Below are 15,618 nucleotides of genomic sequence, written 5' to 3' on the forward strand. Positions count from 1 at the left end.
TGTATATTGTCTCCCTGCTTATTTAACTTATATGCAGAATTCATCATGCGAAAGGCTGGACTAGATGAATCCCAAGCCGGAATTAAGATTGCTGGAAGAAATATCAACAACCTCAGATATGCAGATGACACAACCTTAATGGCAGAAAGCGAGGAGGAATTAAAGAACCTTTTAATGAGGGTGAAAGAGGAGAGCGCAAAATATGGTCTGAAGCTCAACATCAAAAAAACCAAGATCATGGCCACTGGTCCCATCACCTCCTGGCAAATAGAAGGGGAAGAAATGGAGGCAGTGAGAGATTTTACTTTCTTGGGCTCCTTGATCACTGCAGATGGTGACAGCAGTCACGAAATTAAAAGACGCCTGCTTCTTGGGAGAAAAGCAATGACAAACCTAGACAGCATCTTAAAAAGCAGAGACATCACCTTGCCGACAAAGGTCCGTATAGTTAAAGCTATGGTTTTCCCAGTAGTGATGTATGGAAGTGAGAGTTGGACCATAAAGAAGGCTGATCGCCGAAGAATTGATGCTTTTGAATTATGGTGCTGGAGGAGACTCTTGAGAGTCCCATGGACTGCAAGAAGACCAAACCTATCCATTCTTAAGGAAATCAGCCCTGAGTGCTCCCTGGAAGGACAGATCGTGAAGCTGAGGCTCCAATACTTTGGCCACCTCATGAGAAGAGAAGAATCCTTGGAAAAGACCCTGATGTTGGGAAAGATTGAGGGCACTAGGAGAAGGGGACGACAGAGGACAAGATGGTTGGACAGTGTTCTCGAAGCTACGAACATGAGTTTGACCAAACTGCGGGAGGCAGTGCGAGACAGGAGTGCCTGGCGTGCTATAGTCCATGGGGTCACGAAGAGTCGGACACGACTAAACGACTAAACAACAACAACAACAACACAACAACAGTCTCCAGTTTTATAATTATCATTTTAACTGCTTTGCTACACAGTGTGCCTTTTGAAGCCAAAATGGGTGCCTATCAGGCACCCAGCCAGTGTCTTGGTTCCCTGCAAGTCTGAAATTTTGTTGGAAAACAACAATATTATAATCTTTAACTTCATCTGCATTCTCTCTGAAACACATACATACAAAGATACCACTGCAAAAGTTTGTATCTCATTATGCTGTCTTTTAAAAAGTGTGCACTCAAAGGTAAACCACTTTTTAGATCTCTGTGCTGCTAATTGAGTGTGTGTTGGTCAATTTCTTTCTCATCCTGATGACTCTGGGACAAACTAGATGTAATGCATCTGAGGATGCTGATATTACCTGGATTTAACATTCCAGCAAGCAGGAAGGTGGAATTTAACCCTTGACTCCCGTACAGTGGTGTACATTGCTCCTTTGAAGCTGCTATTGGCATTGGGAGGAAAGAGTTACCAGGGTTTGGCCCTGTGAGCTACAATTCCCTGCCCTACACTTTTATGCAATTCATTCCATTGCTATTTATATTGGCTAACAAAAGCTGGCTTCAGATCTCAAACCATGGCTTATGCTACCCATCCTTAAAAACCCACAACACAGTTTGAGTTTCTGGAAGGACAGGAGGCAAAGCACGGATTTGAACTGCTTGTCTGATTTAGCTTCTCACCTAAATTCTTAGCTCCCACCTCCCAGATGCAGCATTATTATCAGGCAGTGCAGTGGCACCTCTAACTGTGGTTTGCAATTGGTCTGTGAATTTAGAGAAAACAACAGGTCATAGTTAGAATTAACTGTGGTTTCAGATCTCATTTTGTTGGCCCCAAACAACCATACCTTACAGGTAGGGTTGAACCCATACGCTAAGTAAACCATGGTTTAGCTAAACAAACCAATATTTCATGTTATGCCTGAACGCAGTTAATGAATGACATTTCTTATGTCTAATTTATGCTCTAGGTTTTTCTTTCTTTCCTGGACTTTAGAAGGATGCACACATTGTCTGATCCTGTGCATGTTCACTCAGATATAAGTACTATGTTCAGTGGGTCTTATCCTCAGCTTCAGAGGCGGTTTTAGGGTGGTGCAACTGGTATGGTAGAGTAGAGCGTGGGAGGTGGGGGATGAGGACACTGGATTTTAGCATAACACAGGGCACCGCTGAAATTTGAGAGCTCAAAGTCTGCCTGTGCCAGGTTAATGTGCATAGGACTGCAGCCTTAGAGCCAAACAAAATATTAAGCATGCAATCAGCACATAATTAACAATTGTGAATTAGGTTGGGGGTTTTTTGCGCTAAATAGTGAGTGGGGGAACACTGCTCACACCAAGGCCCCAATCCTGAGAACTCACACTGTGGCTGCTATTTAACAAAGAAAAACAACAACCGTACAGTTGCTAATTATGTGATTTATATAAAATGTAAGTTGACCCTTCGATATACCCTTCCATGAGCTGATGAATTGTCTGGAAGTCCACACACTTCATCTTACACTTGTAATGAGACGCTTGTTTCTCTGTTCACATGTATAGAATACAACTTATTCATGCATTTATGTGTAGGAGAAACCATGTTCTAAAACATTGTGTATAGTAACAAGGCTTTATGAGGTGAGAATGAGAGAGTTTCACAAATGTTTGGGTACTGGATCCCAAAAGATGAATGTAATCTTGGGGTAGATCTTTATTGCCCTCTTCCCCTCTCACTGGCCTGTCTCTACTGTGGAATGTGATTGTGCGGTTTAATCACAGTAACCTTGGGCAGTCAGCCATTTCATAAAATTAAACTGGCCCAGAAGCAACTAAGAAGGAAATCACAAGAGGCAAATGATTGAGTCCTTCTTTAACTGTTCATAGTCAAGTTCAAATGTACTTTTTACAAAGGTGGGCAGTGAGAGTTGTGGCTAAGGGACTGAGATATAAATCAGGAAGTCCCTCGCTTGAATCTTGTCTCTGCATTGAATTCAGCAAGTCATCTCTTATTCCCTCAATCCCCGATTTCCTAATAGCGACGGACGGACAATAATACTCTCTTAACTTGCACAGTTGTATAAAGATTACAACTACATACCCTCCAGCATTTTTTCCAATGAAAATAGGGACAGCCAAAGGAAAAATGGGACATTCTGGGATCAAATCAGAAACCAGGACAGCGTCTGTAAATCCGGGGCTGTCCCTGGAAAACAGGGACACTTTTGGATGATCTGCAACTAGGTTGTGGGTGGTTAACCTGTGTTCCTCCACAAGTTGCTGTACAATGGTTTTCATCTCCCCCAACCACTGGCCATGATGCCTGGAGCTCATGGGAACTGGAGTCCAGCAGCATCTCAAGGGCCACACCTTAGCCACACCTGAATACTATAGGATACATGTGAAGCACTTGGAATGCTTAATTAATTAAAAATAAATAAAAACATACCCCACTTTCAACTACATATTGGTCCCAAAGCAGCTTACAAAATAAAAACATACTATATACTTGTAAGTTTTGTACAAAAGTTCAGTAGTGGTAGATCATCTGCTTTGCATGAAGCAGGTTCCAGGTTCCATCCCTGGCATACCTAGGTAGGGCTGGCAGAGACTGAAACTCTAGTCACCACTAGTCCATGTAGACAATACTCGGCTAGATGGACCATTCATATGAAATACAGGGCAGCAGGGGTGGCCCATTCTGTTTGGCCACCTGAGGCAAAATGGGAAGGTGCTGTCTTGTCTATGTGCCGGGCATCAACCGCCCTCGTTGCCCCCACTGAAGCCTCACTTACTGGGGTCATCCGACTGCAGCTTCCAGGTTCACGTGAGAGCCCTGGGAGTTCTTAACAGAACCCAAAAGCTGCTGCATCCACATCTCCTCACTGCTCCACCAGGGTGCCCTTGGATTCTGCCACCTGAGGTGGCTGCCTCAGTCTGCCTCATGGACATCTGGTCAATAATGCTCTAGACCTTAAACCATGAACACACAACATCTTTCTAGCCACTCAGCCATACTGGATTATAGTAAAATATATGAAAACATCACAGAAGTAAGACATTCCCCCTCCATAATTTTTAAAGGTGCTCCACAAAACTTTGCCCACTCTTCTCTTTCATATTGTATTCAATCCATTCAAAGAACAATGAAAGCTGCCTTATACCAAGTCAGACCATTGGTACATCTAGCTCACTGTTGTTTACACTGGCTGGCAGTGGCTTTCCAGGGTTTTAGATGGGGGATGTTACCTGCCCTACCTGGAGATACTGGGGATTGAACCTGGGACCTTTTCCATTTAGGCAGATGCTTTACCACCGAGCTATGGTCCTTCCACACTCTCCATCTGTTCTTGGCTTCCATGCAAACCAAAGCAACTCTGTTAGCCCAGGTTACATTATTTGGATGGGACGGACGTGGCACTGTGGTCTAAACCACTGAGCCTCTTGGGCTTGCCGATCAGAAGCTTGGCGGTTTGAATCCTTACCTTACCTTTACCTTACCTTACCTTATTTGGACCACCAGCTGGTAAGTCCTGCTCCTGGGTTGCTGAGGCTTAAGTTCCTTCAAAGCAAAACAGCATATAAAATATGGACCAAATGAGAGTTTAAAGGGAGTCTCCAATACCTCAAAACTGATTTGTAAAAATAGCATTTGAAGGAATATAAGAAGTTGGAATGCATTGCAAATTAAAATAATTCTATTTTAAACCAGGAAGAAACAACAGTGTATGTACAGACACATTCAAATGTTAGCTTGCTCATCCAGATTACTTTACCGTGGTATATATGTTAATGGCCATATTGATAGATGTGCTTTGAAAATACTCATTGAAAATAATGACATAAAATGCTTGTAACTTTTTAGCTCTGCTGTCCATTGTGAATCAAGTATTTGTACTTGAGGCAGCTACCAGCTTAAGGAATTTTGAAAGTCTGCCCGAAAGTGAATATCTAGCTAAAGAAAGGATGCATTCTAATGTGCTGTGCCAGTGGGTGTAAGCAAACCTCTGTAAATATTTTATTATTTTTACTGCTGTATTTTTTCTGCTTCATGGCAGATGGAAGAATGACCTTGCATGCCATGTTGTCTAGCATGCCTTTGTAACATGAAATTTTAAAGTCGCAGTACAGATGGGGGTCAATTATCTCTTAGCTACTTGCTTTCCTGCTAAAGCAGTTTTAGACTGATTCTCTCCAAGGAATGGTCTGAATCATCCCCTGGCACAGGTAATAGAATTGTGCTCGGTGGGTAATCACTTTCTGAGAGCACACTCATTTCCTGTGACTAAACAGAGGTAACATTCAGACTCAGCTGGCTTTGGCATATGCTTGTCTTAGACAAGCCGATCTAGTTCATTTGAATCCTTACCTTACCTTTACCTTACCTTACCTTATTTGGACCACCAGCTGGTAAGTCCTGCTCCTGGGTTGCTGAGGCTTAAGTTCCTTCAAAGCAAAACAGCATATAAAATATGGACCAAATGAGAGTTTAAAGGGAGTCTCCAATACCTCAAAACTGATTTGTAAAAATAGCATTTGAAGGAATATAAGAAGTTGGAATGCATTGCAAATTAAAATAATTCTATTTTAAACCAGGAAGAAACAACAGTGTATGTACAGACACATTCAAATGTTAGCTTGCTCATCCAGATTACTTTACCGTGGTATATATGTTAATGGCCATATTGATAGATGTGCTTTGAAAATACTCATTGAAAATAATGACATAAAATGCTTGTAACTTTTTAGCTCTGCTGTCCATTGTGAATCAAGTATTTGTACTTGAGGCAGCTACCAGCTTAAGGAATTTTGAAAGTCTGCCCGAAAGTGAATATCTAGCTAAAGAAAGGATGCATTCTAATGTGCTGTGCCAGTGGGTGTAAGCAAACCTCTGTAAATATTTTATTATTTTTACTGCTGTATTTTTTCTGCTTCATGGCAGATGGAAGAATGACCTTGCATGCCATGTTGTCTAGCATGCCTTTGTAACATGAAATTTTAAAGTCGCAGTACAGATGGGGGTCAATTATCTCTTAGCTACTTGCTTTCCTGCTAAAGCAGTTTTAGACTGATTCTCTCCAAGGAATGGTCTGAATCATCCCCTGGCACAGGTAATAGAATTGTGCTCGGTGGGTAATCACTTTCTGAGAGCACACTCATTTCCTGTGACTAAACAGAGGTAACATTCAGACTCAGCTGGCTTTGGCATATGCTTGTCTTAGACAAGCCGATCTAGTTCATTGAAAAAATATTATTGTTATTATTACCACCAAAGGCACAACAAGATTAATTGCCGCAGAAGAAGCAGAAAGTTCAGCTTCATTATGTAACTATGCTAGAGGAATGTGGTGGTTTCCTCTCAAATAATATGCAAGTTAAGACATAGCCATGCTACTGTCACATCAATTCAGTACTTTTATGTGTATGAGTTAAGGTGCAGTAATTATTATTTTTCAAACAGAATCTAACTGGGATGGGGGGGGGGAATTAAATAACTCGTGGCAGCATACAATTTTCCACTTCTCAGTTTTAGACTGATAGTACCGAGATTAATGAAGTACCTAGTATAAACAGAAAGGTATATATTGATAACTACTGCAGATTTAGGTGCTAGAATTGGGAGGGGGGGAAAACCTTCTATTTATACTGCAGCCACCTGGAGACTTTTGATGTGATTCTTGCAATGCTCAAGGCTGCAATGGAGATTTCTAATTTGAAGAAGAGCGTGCGGTTTTTCCATATTTCTTTATAAATAATAATATAGTGGTAGATGTAATGGCACGACTAGTAATTACAAGTGGGACTTGTAATTACAAAATGTTGCAGTGCAACCATACCTCCTGGTATGCTCCATTTCAGGAATCTAGCCAGTTAACCACACCTTCATACAGGATACGATAAAAGAGGCTCAGTTAAAGGCATTCCACCATCACCCAGTTTCCCTTTTTCTTTTCTTTTCAAAGTGGATGCTACAGCATGCTCACACCTCAGTGGATTGTTTACCTCCTTAGATTTATATTTGTTTTTAAAGGCAACTTGTGGGAGATGAAGACATTTCAGCCAATACTAGAGAGTGGAGGAAAAGCAGAAAGATGCTAAGAACCGTTACCAAGTCATCTCCATCAAGCTGTGTGTTCTATTCTGTGCAAACCCCAAAAGGATTGAAAGTTTTGCCATGACTGGCAAGTAAAGCAGCTGAGCTGGACAGATGAAGAGACAGTGGATGTGCTACTCAGCCACTCTGAGGAGTGAGAATGTCTGTCAGCTCATGGCCAAAAGGAAGCTAGCTAAGACAAGAAAATGAATAGAGGAGTTGAGCTTAGAGATGAGGAGAAGACCCAGCTGTGCTCTAAATATCCCCCCACAAAATCTCCATAGCACACAGGGATTGGGGGCAGACAGTTCTACCACCCAAACAAAATATGAGGCCTCTGACTGACACCACCAGGAGACTGGTGTAGGGACGCTGTTAATTTCATCTCCAGCTCTTCAGCCATTAACAGTAGCTCCGAAAATTTGTAGACATCACTTGGGAAGACAGGCGAACCAATGTCAGTGTACTGGAAGAAGCAAAGATCATCAGTGCTGAAGCAATGATTCTTCAACATCAACTTCGTTGGACTGGTCATGTTGTTCGGGTGCCATGATTATCTTCCAAAGCAACTACACTATTCCTACCATAAGAATGGAAAGCGAAATACCGGTGGACAACAAAAGAGGTTTAAACATGCTCTCAAGGCAAATATTTTTTAAAATGTAGTATAAGCACTGATAACTGGGAAACACTAGCCTGTGAGCACTCCAACTGGAGAACAGCCTTTACTAAAGTTGTTGTGGACTTGGAAGAAGCACAAACTTGGGGTGAAAAGGAGAAATGAGCTAAGAGGAAGGTATGTTTGGCAAACCCTCACTGTGATCAACTCCCGTCCGGAAACCTACAGTATGTCCCCACTGTGGAAGGATGTGTGGACCCAGAATTGGCCTCCATAGTCATATACAGACTCACTGTTAAAAACCATCTTCATGAAAGACAATCTTACTTGGCTACGAGTGATTGCCAAAGAAAGAATGATTTCTGTAGTGACTGTGTCTAAACAGAAGCCAGCACTATGTTTGCCCTTTGTGGTTATTTTGTTCTTAGTTCAAGAGAATTAGATTAAAGGGTTTGATTGAAAAGGTAGGTAGGCTCCCAGTGAACTCAATGCTTCAGATGTTCTGAAGTCAAGGTGTAGAGCATCCAAGTTTGACCGAATGTTTGATTGATAGTATCCAAGTTATTCTGGCATATGAGGTAGATAATCCTACCAGTTTCTCTCCTTGGGAATAAAACAACCACTACCACTACATTAACAACAACAATAATAACAACTGAAATGTTGCTGTTGCACCATTTGTTGCCATTTATTAAATAGTAAAGTAAATTTTCCCATATCCAGGTTGGGCTCAAATAGACCCTCGGGTCCTCTGTTGTTTGTACTGAGATACTACGTATGTGTATATGTAAGCTTATGTACTACTGAATTAATCGGTGAGACATTTTCTAAAATATATTCCACAGCTTTTTCCCACCCACAATATCTAATAAAGTCAAGGTTCAGAGAGTTGCTGCTGTTTGTGTGGGTTGGCATTGCCTGTTATGTGTCATTAAATCTTTTCACAGATTGAATGACTCATTGTATGTGGCAGCAAGTTCTGATCTGCTGGGAGAATAGTGAGGCCCATAGGCTTCTCATCAACACACTGGCAAACCCTCACATTTGGAGAACGACATCAGTGACACAAGTCAACAAAAGCCAGGAAACTGTGTTATATATAAATACCCAATGAGTTCAACAAATGTTACTTGATTTGTTTTAAAGTGGGGGGTGAGGAGGGTGCTAACTTGCAGCCTTCCATATATTTTTAGGCTACAGCTCTTTTCACTCCTCAACCATTAGCTATGCCAACTGGGGTTGAAGGAAGCTGGAGCCCAGCATCCTATCTTGTGGAATGCTCTTCCAAAAGACATTCAGCAGGTGCCTTCTGTATTAACTTCCAAACATTTGCTGGAGACTTTTCTATGCTTATGCAGGCAATTCGGGGGGGGGGGGACATTTTGCATAACAGTCAGCTGGTGATCTGTTTTAATCTCTGTGTTGTTCTTACTGTATTGTCATTGTAGTAAACCACTTTGACTTTTTCAAAAAGAAAAGAAATATACAAAGGTGTGTTTTTTTCTAAATAAGTAACTATGGAGGGCCACAGGGCGGCCAGCCCTGTTTTAAAGCATGTGCTACTTTAAGTGGGATTATGATCTAGTCTAGACAAAACACTGAAATGGTGCTCCTACTCTATTATAAATAGTCTCCCTGCAGGGGTGTCATTGCCACTTACCGGGAGGAAGGTGATGATGAAGTCTGGGCGTACCAGCCTTGACACCCCTGTCCTTGCCTGTCCTATGCCTCTGAAACATGTTAGGAGAGAAATGAAATCTGTTTCTGGGATTATGCTATTATTAAAGTTTATAGTTAATGGCAACTAGTTGACATTGCTAATATCTGATAGTGGTGTATCTTGTTAGATACGCACATGCGTACACACACAGGAAGTACCCAGTTCTATGCTGCCCAGGAATTAAAAGAAACCATAAAGTATTGTGATTTTTAAATTGATAGCTTAATTAGTGAGTTTTAGGGCTCTACACACAAACATACACACACCAGCCTAGGGTTCCAATCTGACCTGGGGAGCACCTGACCCAAATCAAACTCAATTTGTGGCAAGAGGGAGAATTAATGTTTAGCTAATTTGATTCAAAATGGCACACAGGACCCACATGTGGATACCTCAGGAACCCTTGTGCCGAGTTTGGCGGCAATATCTTGAGAGCCATCTAAATTGATGTTAGTTGGAACTGTCATGCCAAATTTGCCTAAGATCCAACAAAATCATGTGAAGATACCTTCGGAGGTGTCCAAATTGGCATGCCAAGTCATGCCAATGTTAAATGGTCTGCCATCTTGATTCAAAATGGTGCTCAGAAGCCAAACATTGAAGAAGACAACTGCCCCCACTCTGGGAACCCTCATGCGTAGTTTGGCAACGCTATCTCGACAGGCAATCAAACCCATGCCAAAAAAAAACCAGGCACACCAAAGTGACGTCTGTCAACTTGATTCAAAATGGCAGCCAGCATCCAAACATCAGTGAAGACAGCTGCCCACACCTTGGAAACCCTAAGGCCAAGTTTGGCAACAATATCTCAGGAGGTGTCCAACCCAAAAGAGAACAGAAGGCAAGCAGACATGCCCCTTTCCAAAAAATATAGCAGATACTTCTCACTTAATCTTCTAAGAATGTCAGTCTTAGGTACAGCACAATCCCAAGGATGTTTACTGAGAAATATACCCCACTTGAATCCAATTGGCTTTGCTTCCAGGTAAGCATATATACTAGGACTGCACTCCTTGTGGTGCTTCAAAAACTGAGTACTTTTAGGGCACTTAAAGTCACTGTCCTGTTTAACTGGCTTGCTTATTCAGTGCTTGAATTCCTCAGGGATTATATCCTGCTGAGTTCACAGAACACTTGGAGCTGCCACGCTCTTTTTTTGGGGGGGGGGGTCACTGTTCTTCCAAAATTTTAAATGATCATCAGTATTAAGATGGCTGTAAACATGCTGATAGGCTCCAATGAGAGCTTTTGATATTTTACAATCAGGCCACCTGCTCAACATCTGCCTTTTATGAGGCTGTTGTAAACGTCAAAGGCATTGTATAATAACTGTTAAACTTAGTAGATATGGAAAGATAATACAAGGGGACTGCACAGTGTTTTCTTGCCCTGTGGCCAGTCATTACCTTCTAGAACCCTCTTTTTCTTTGATCTGCAGTGGTCACGTGACTGAACACTTTGCCTTCTTTTGACTACTGTCTATTCCACATCCTTCTGGTCCTTTCATGGTACTTGTACCAATGGATGAAAAAGTAATCTAATACACTATTACTAACTCACATGGCATTGATTTTGTTTTTTAATTAATAGCATACTGGGGGAAATCAGAATAGTCCTGTGGCAGAATGTCTTCATTTTATTTATACCCTGCTCAGAAAACTCTTCAATTAAGCAGTTTATAAATCTTTTAAATAAATTTATTGAAGAAGCTGGACTTTTGGAGGGGGGGTGAGAGAGAGATTTTGCCAATGCTGCTGGAGGCCCAGTCAAACATGGAGGCGGTCAGGGGTCCCGATGTGGGAGTTCTGGGGGTGTGTGGGGTGTGCTTGTGTACGTGGTTGGTAGGCAAGTGTGGAAACATCGTTGCACGTTGTTGACCATGTGGGGGGAGGAAAACAAATACGTGCTTCCTCGGCACGTATTTGAGCCACTCTTGGTCTGTTGTTTTATATTCCAATTCCCTCCCCCCCACACACTGGGTTCCCTGAGCCTGGGAGGAAAGAATGTTCTATAGGATCTTTTCCTTTGACGTCCAACAGATGGCACTATTGTTACACAAAAGGATATGGCATCTGTTCCTTTGACGTCCAATAGAGGGCGCTATTTTACACAAAATCATGCTTTTACCTGTGACAGGTGTGACATCTATATAATCTAAGTTTATACAAACACTCCCGTGTTGGAATGCACCGTTGTGTCAAAATTTCAACGCAATCGGTCAAGCGGTTTCGGAGATTACTGGTCACACACAAACATGGACATTTTACATTTTTATTTATATAGATAACCAAATGAGTAATGCAGCAGTTCAGGAACCAGCATCAAGGCTGGGTACAATAGATTAACTCCTAGTGCCTGGGAGAACACTTTATCTGGTGTGGAAATCCCTGAAGGTCTCTGTCATCAGTACCTCCAGGGGAAGGGAGTATCAAAGCTGAGGAGCCACAACAATGAAGGCCCTTTCCCACATTGCAGTAGTTGGGATGAATGCACCTTACATTCCTTAACTGGATGAAGACTGAGGTATATGACAGCCCATTTGTAATTTTGCCATTTGACCTGACTTTCTATGATTCTGCACTGCACAGAACTCTTCCATGTAACAAAGAAACCAGATTTTGAAAGGGCAGAGGTAAGCACCCAAATCAGGGCTTGATGTTCACAGCTGACATAAATGAACCTGAGCCCAAGGAATTAGCTTCATCTCGGGCTGAATATAGTATTAACTTTTTTTATTTCTGAAGTGCCATTAGCAAAGGTATCTATATATGTTAAACACCCTGACCGTCATGCTGCTGTTTCATTTAAAAATCCTTGCACTCACCTCACAAGCTTAATTTCTGCAGAGCAGAGTGAGAAAGTGACATGGAAGTGCCAAAGAGCCACTCTTGCTTATTGCTTGTCAAGCAAGAAGATACCAAAGCCCATTGTGTCAAGTTGCAATTTGTTCAGCCATTTTCTTCCAGGGGACCCACACAAGCAGATGGTTAATTCCTCTCCTTTTTCTATAAAAGGGCTGGAGGAATTCCTTCTAGGATCTGTGCTTCTCACACAGCACGCCCGAACTTTGGATTGAATGCAGGAAAGGGGCCTTTCAGGAACACAAAAAAGATGGCTTCTTTATTAGCATATCAGAAGTGAAGCTGTGGTGGGAACCCTTAGAGGCACACAAAGGAGGCAACGCCATGCCATTGTTTAACGGGGCTTACAGAAGCAGGGGGGAGATGATAATTGTCCATTTGCTAGGCAGTAACAGGCAGATGTTGACAATTCTTTCCCCTTGGGTTTAGGCTCTACAACTGTCCCTTGCCAGAGTCCCAAGGAATGTTTCCTTATATCCTACAGAGAAGGCATTCATATGGAGAGTTTGCAAGACAAGCTGTTTTGAATGAAAGTATGGTGCATTTACATACGAACATGCACTCCCTCATACAAGGGCAGGGGTTGGAGGAGGACAGCTAATTAGAGGTGGGGAGCTGGTCACAAATAAATTATGTCTCAAATCAGATTTTAATTCAGATTTAAAGAGCGCAGTATATTATACTTGTGCCTCCCGTGCAGAATCTTTGGGAGTGAATTTGAGAGACAGGATGAGATTTTAATTTTAATTTTCATGATATTTCAACTTGTTTGGAACAAGAGGATTAAAATAATAATAATAATACAGAAAATTTGTTTCATTCCCAGCAACTCCATTTCCAACTGAGAAAGAGGCTGATCTAGAAACTGATGAGCACACCTGTGTCTGTGTGGCACTGTAATGGGTTGTTTTTTTTCTGGCTAAGAACAAATTGCTATTTACATCTGGCAGCTGATTGATCTGTTCCTTTCATTATTATTATTATTATTATTATTATTATTATTATTATTATTATTATTTTCGAATTCATATCACCATAATTTTGTTCTCTAAACTATTTTTCTAGTTATGCTCCTTGCTTAATGTGAAGGCCATTTCAAATTTTACATTTTTCTATGTACACTTAAAAAAAGCATATGTCATAAAATACAAACCATGAATACAACAGACATGTTTTTGCAATTGCGCTAGTAAAAACTGTTAAATATTTCAGAGAGCCAAGACTAGTTGCAATTTCTTGAATACCCAATGTCAAACTCAGGTTTGCTGCCACCTAATGTGTAAAATAGTTCATTCGTAGCTCACAGTTTGACACCAGCAACCATCCTACTTTGGCTTGGATACCAATCCAAGTGAATAGAAAAGGACTTTTGCTTAGGCAAGGCAGTTCTCCTGAACTCTTCTCATTTCTTTGTCCCGCAGAAGCCACCTTCCCCCACATCACATGCCATTCCAAGAAGCCCCTCAACCCCCAGGTCTTTGTGCCCATTCTTCTGATATTTTGCAGATTACTCTTCTAGGGGCACCTCAACAATGTCTGCCATTTTCACAACAAAATCATTGCCCACAAAACCAGAAGAAAGGAAACACATCTGTTTTAGTTTCTCTTCCCCCGCCCCCAACTTTAAAAACACCTAGCACAAAGATCTCTGGATCTCTTTTTGATTTGACATATTTCTTACCTTCCAAACTGTGGGTTTTACTAGCCGAAAATTACTATGTCTTTCCTTCTGAGATCTGGCAGGATTTATCCCCATAGAAGGGGCTAACATGCCTACAAATTTCATCTACTTCTGCTAACAATAAAAGAGAGATACACGATTCCTTTAAAATAAATGTTAGAAGTACCCTACACACAAAAACCCCTGGACCTATTTGACTGTAATTTGGCAGGCGTTGTCCATTCGGGAATGGCTAAAATGTCTGCACATGTAATCCACTTTGTCAAAGGGGGGGGATAAGTGTTGTTGTTGTTGTTTCCCCATAATAACCAATAGGAAAAGGATGAAGCTTCACTGTCCTGAATCAGGATCTGGACTTGAATTGAATTGAATTGGGCAGCCTTCAAAGCACTTCAGACTGCATTAGGCTGATTTCCAAAGTATGAAATTGAGGTTAAAACTGAATCTTATGGTCAGTGCACCTCCCTACTTTTGAGACCATTAAAAAAAAAAAAACCTCCCAGAGAAGATGGCATGAGACTCACATTTCATGACTTTTAACATGCGGTTACAGTTGAAAATTGTTATTTCATTCTGCTTTTATTTTAATATGGACTTCCATGCTGGAAAAAATAATCTTGTTAGGTTTAAATGCTACTGACACTTGCTGGTCACGTAGCTGAGGTCTTTCAGCGAAGATTCTGTTCTATTAACAACCAGAACATATGGTGTTAAAAGCTGTTTTAGAAAGAATGTAGCTCTATCAGTACTGAATGAGATCACAGCTGGTTTAAATCTTGAGTCCTCATTACTTGTCTGGAAAGCAGACAAATGCCTCAGGGGGGGAAACATCATTGGTAACTGGAGGAATCAAGGGAGGGGGTGGAGGCTGAACTATGCAGAGTATGCCTTATTTGGAAAACCAAAGTTTCAGATAACTCTCTGAAACTCTTGTGACAATTCTTCAGCTTCTTAAGGCATGATGTCACCTCGAACTAAAAAAAATGGGGCAGGCCATTTGTTGTTACCAAAAGATCCAAATCAGGAATGAAAGAAATATGGTCGATCTGAAAACATATTTCGAAAAGCACAGGGTTTTGGGAGAAGAGGGAGTTGTGCAATTAATCATGCAATGAATCCTGCTTAGTGGCCAAATCTCCTGGAACGCTGTTTAGTTCAGTATTAATGGTTCATGTCCTATTGTCTCTCTCACTGATGGCTCTTAAACAATGACTGTAGTTAAATTCTGGTTCGTGTTGCAATTTCCCTGTCCGGGTGCTTTATACTGCTTTATATGTCCAGTTGCTTAATTGCTTTATACTGATTCAGAGCATTGATACTTCCCATTCAGTGTTATCTTCAGTGATATCTTGACTGCTGAGATAGCTCAGTGGGTAGAGCATGAGACTCGTAATCTCAGGGTCATGGGTTTAAGCCCCACTCTGGGAAAAAGATTCTTGCATTGCAGGGGTTGGACTAAATGACCCTTATGGTTCTTTCCAACTCTACAATTCTATGATTCTATGGTGGGTAGTGGCTCTCTGGGGTTTCAAGCAGAAATCTTACCCACTTCCAATTGCACTGGGGGGAATTATGCACACAAAGCATGTGTTTGTCACTTATCTACGACCCCCCCCCCCTTGAGTGGCACCTTTTCATCTATTAATATTTGTCCTTGGTAGATCTTCACTTCTGGTATATGTGCTTTTTACCCTTTCTGGTACTCTGTACAATGCAAATCATATTTCCACCTTTAAAAGGTAA

The 15,618-nt window shown here is 41.4% G+C and overlaps 1 non-coding gene across 1 annotated transcript; it reads left to right on the forward strand.

The window, feature by feature from the left end:
* The first annotated feature begins 15,229 nt into the window (after positions 1–15,229).
* On the forward strand, positions 15,230–15,303 carry TRNAT-CGU (transfer RNA threonine (anticodon CGU)). Its single transcript has one exon. It is a non-coding gene; the product is annotated as a tRNA-Thr (tRNA).
* Positions 15,304–15,618: the final 315 nt, after the last annotated feature.

Source organism: Zootoca vivipara, chromosome 4, assembly GCF_963506605.1.
Source record: "Zootoca vivipara chromosome 4, rZooViv1.1, whole genome shotgun sequence".
NCBI classification, from domain to species: domain Eukaryota; kingdom Metazoa; phylum Chordata; class Lepidosauria; order Squamata; family Lacertidae; genus Zootoca; species Zootoca vivipara.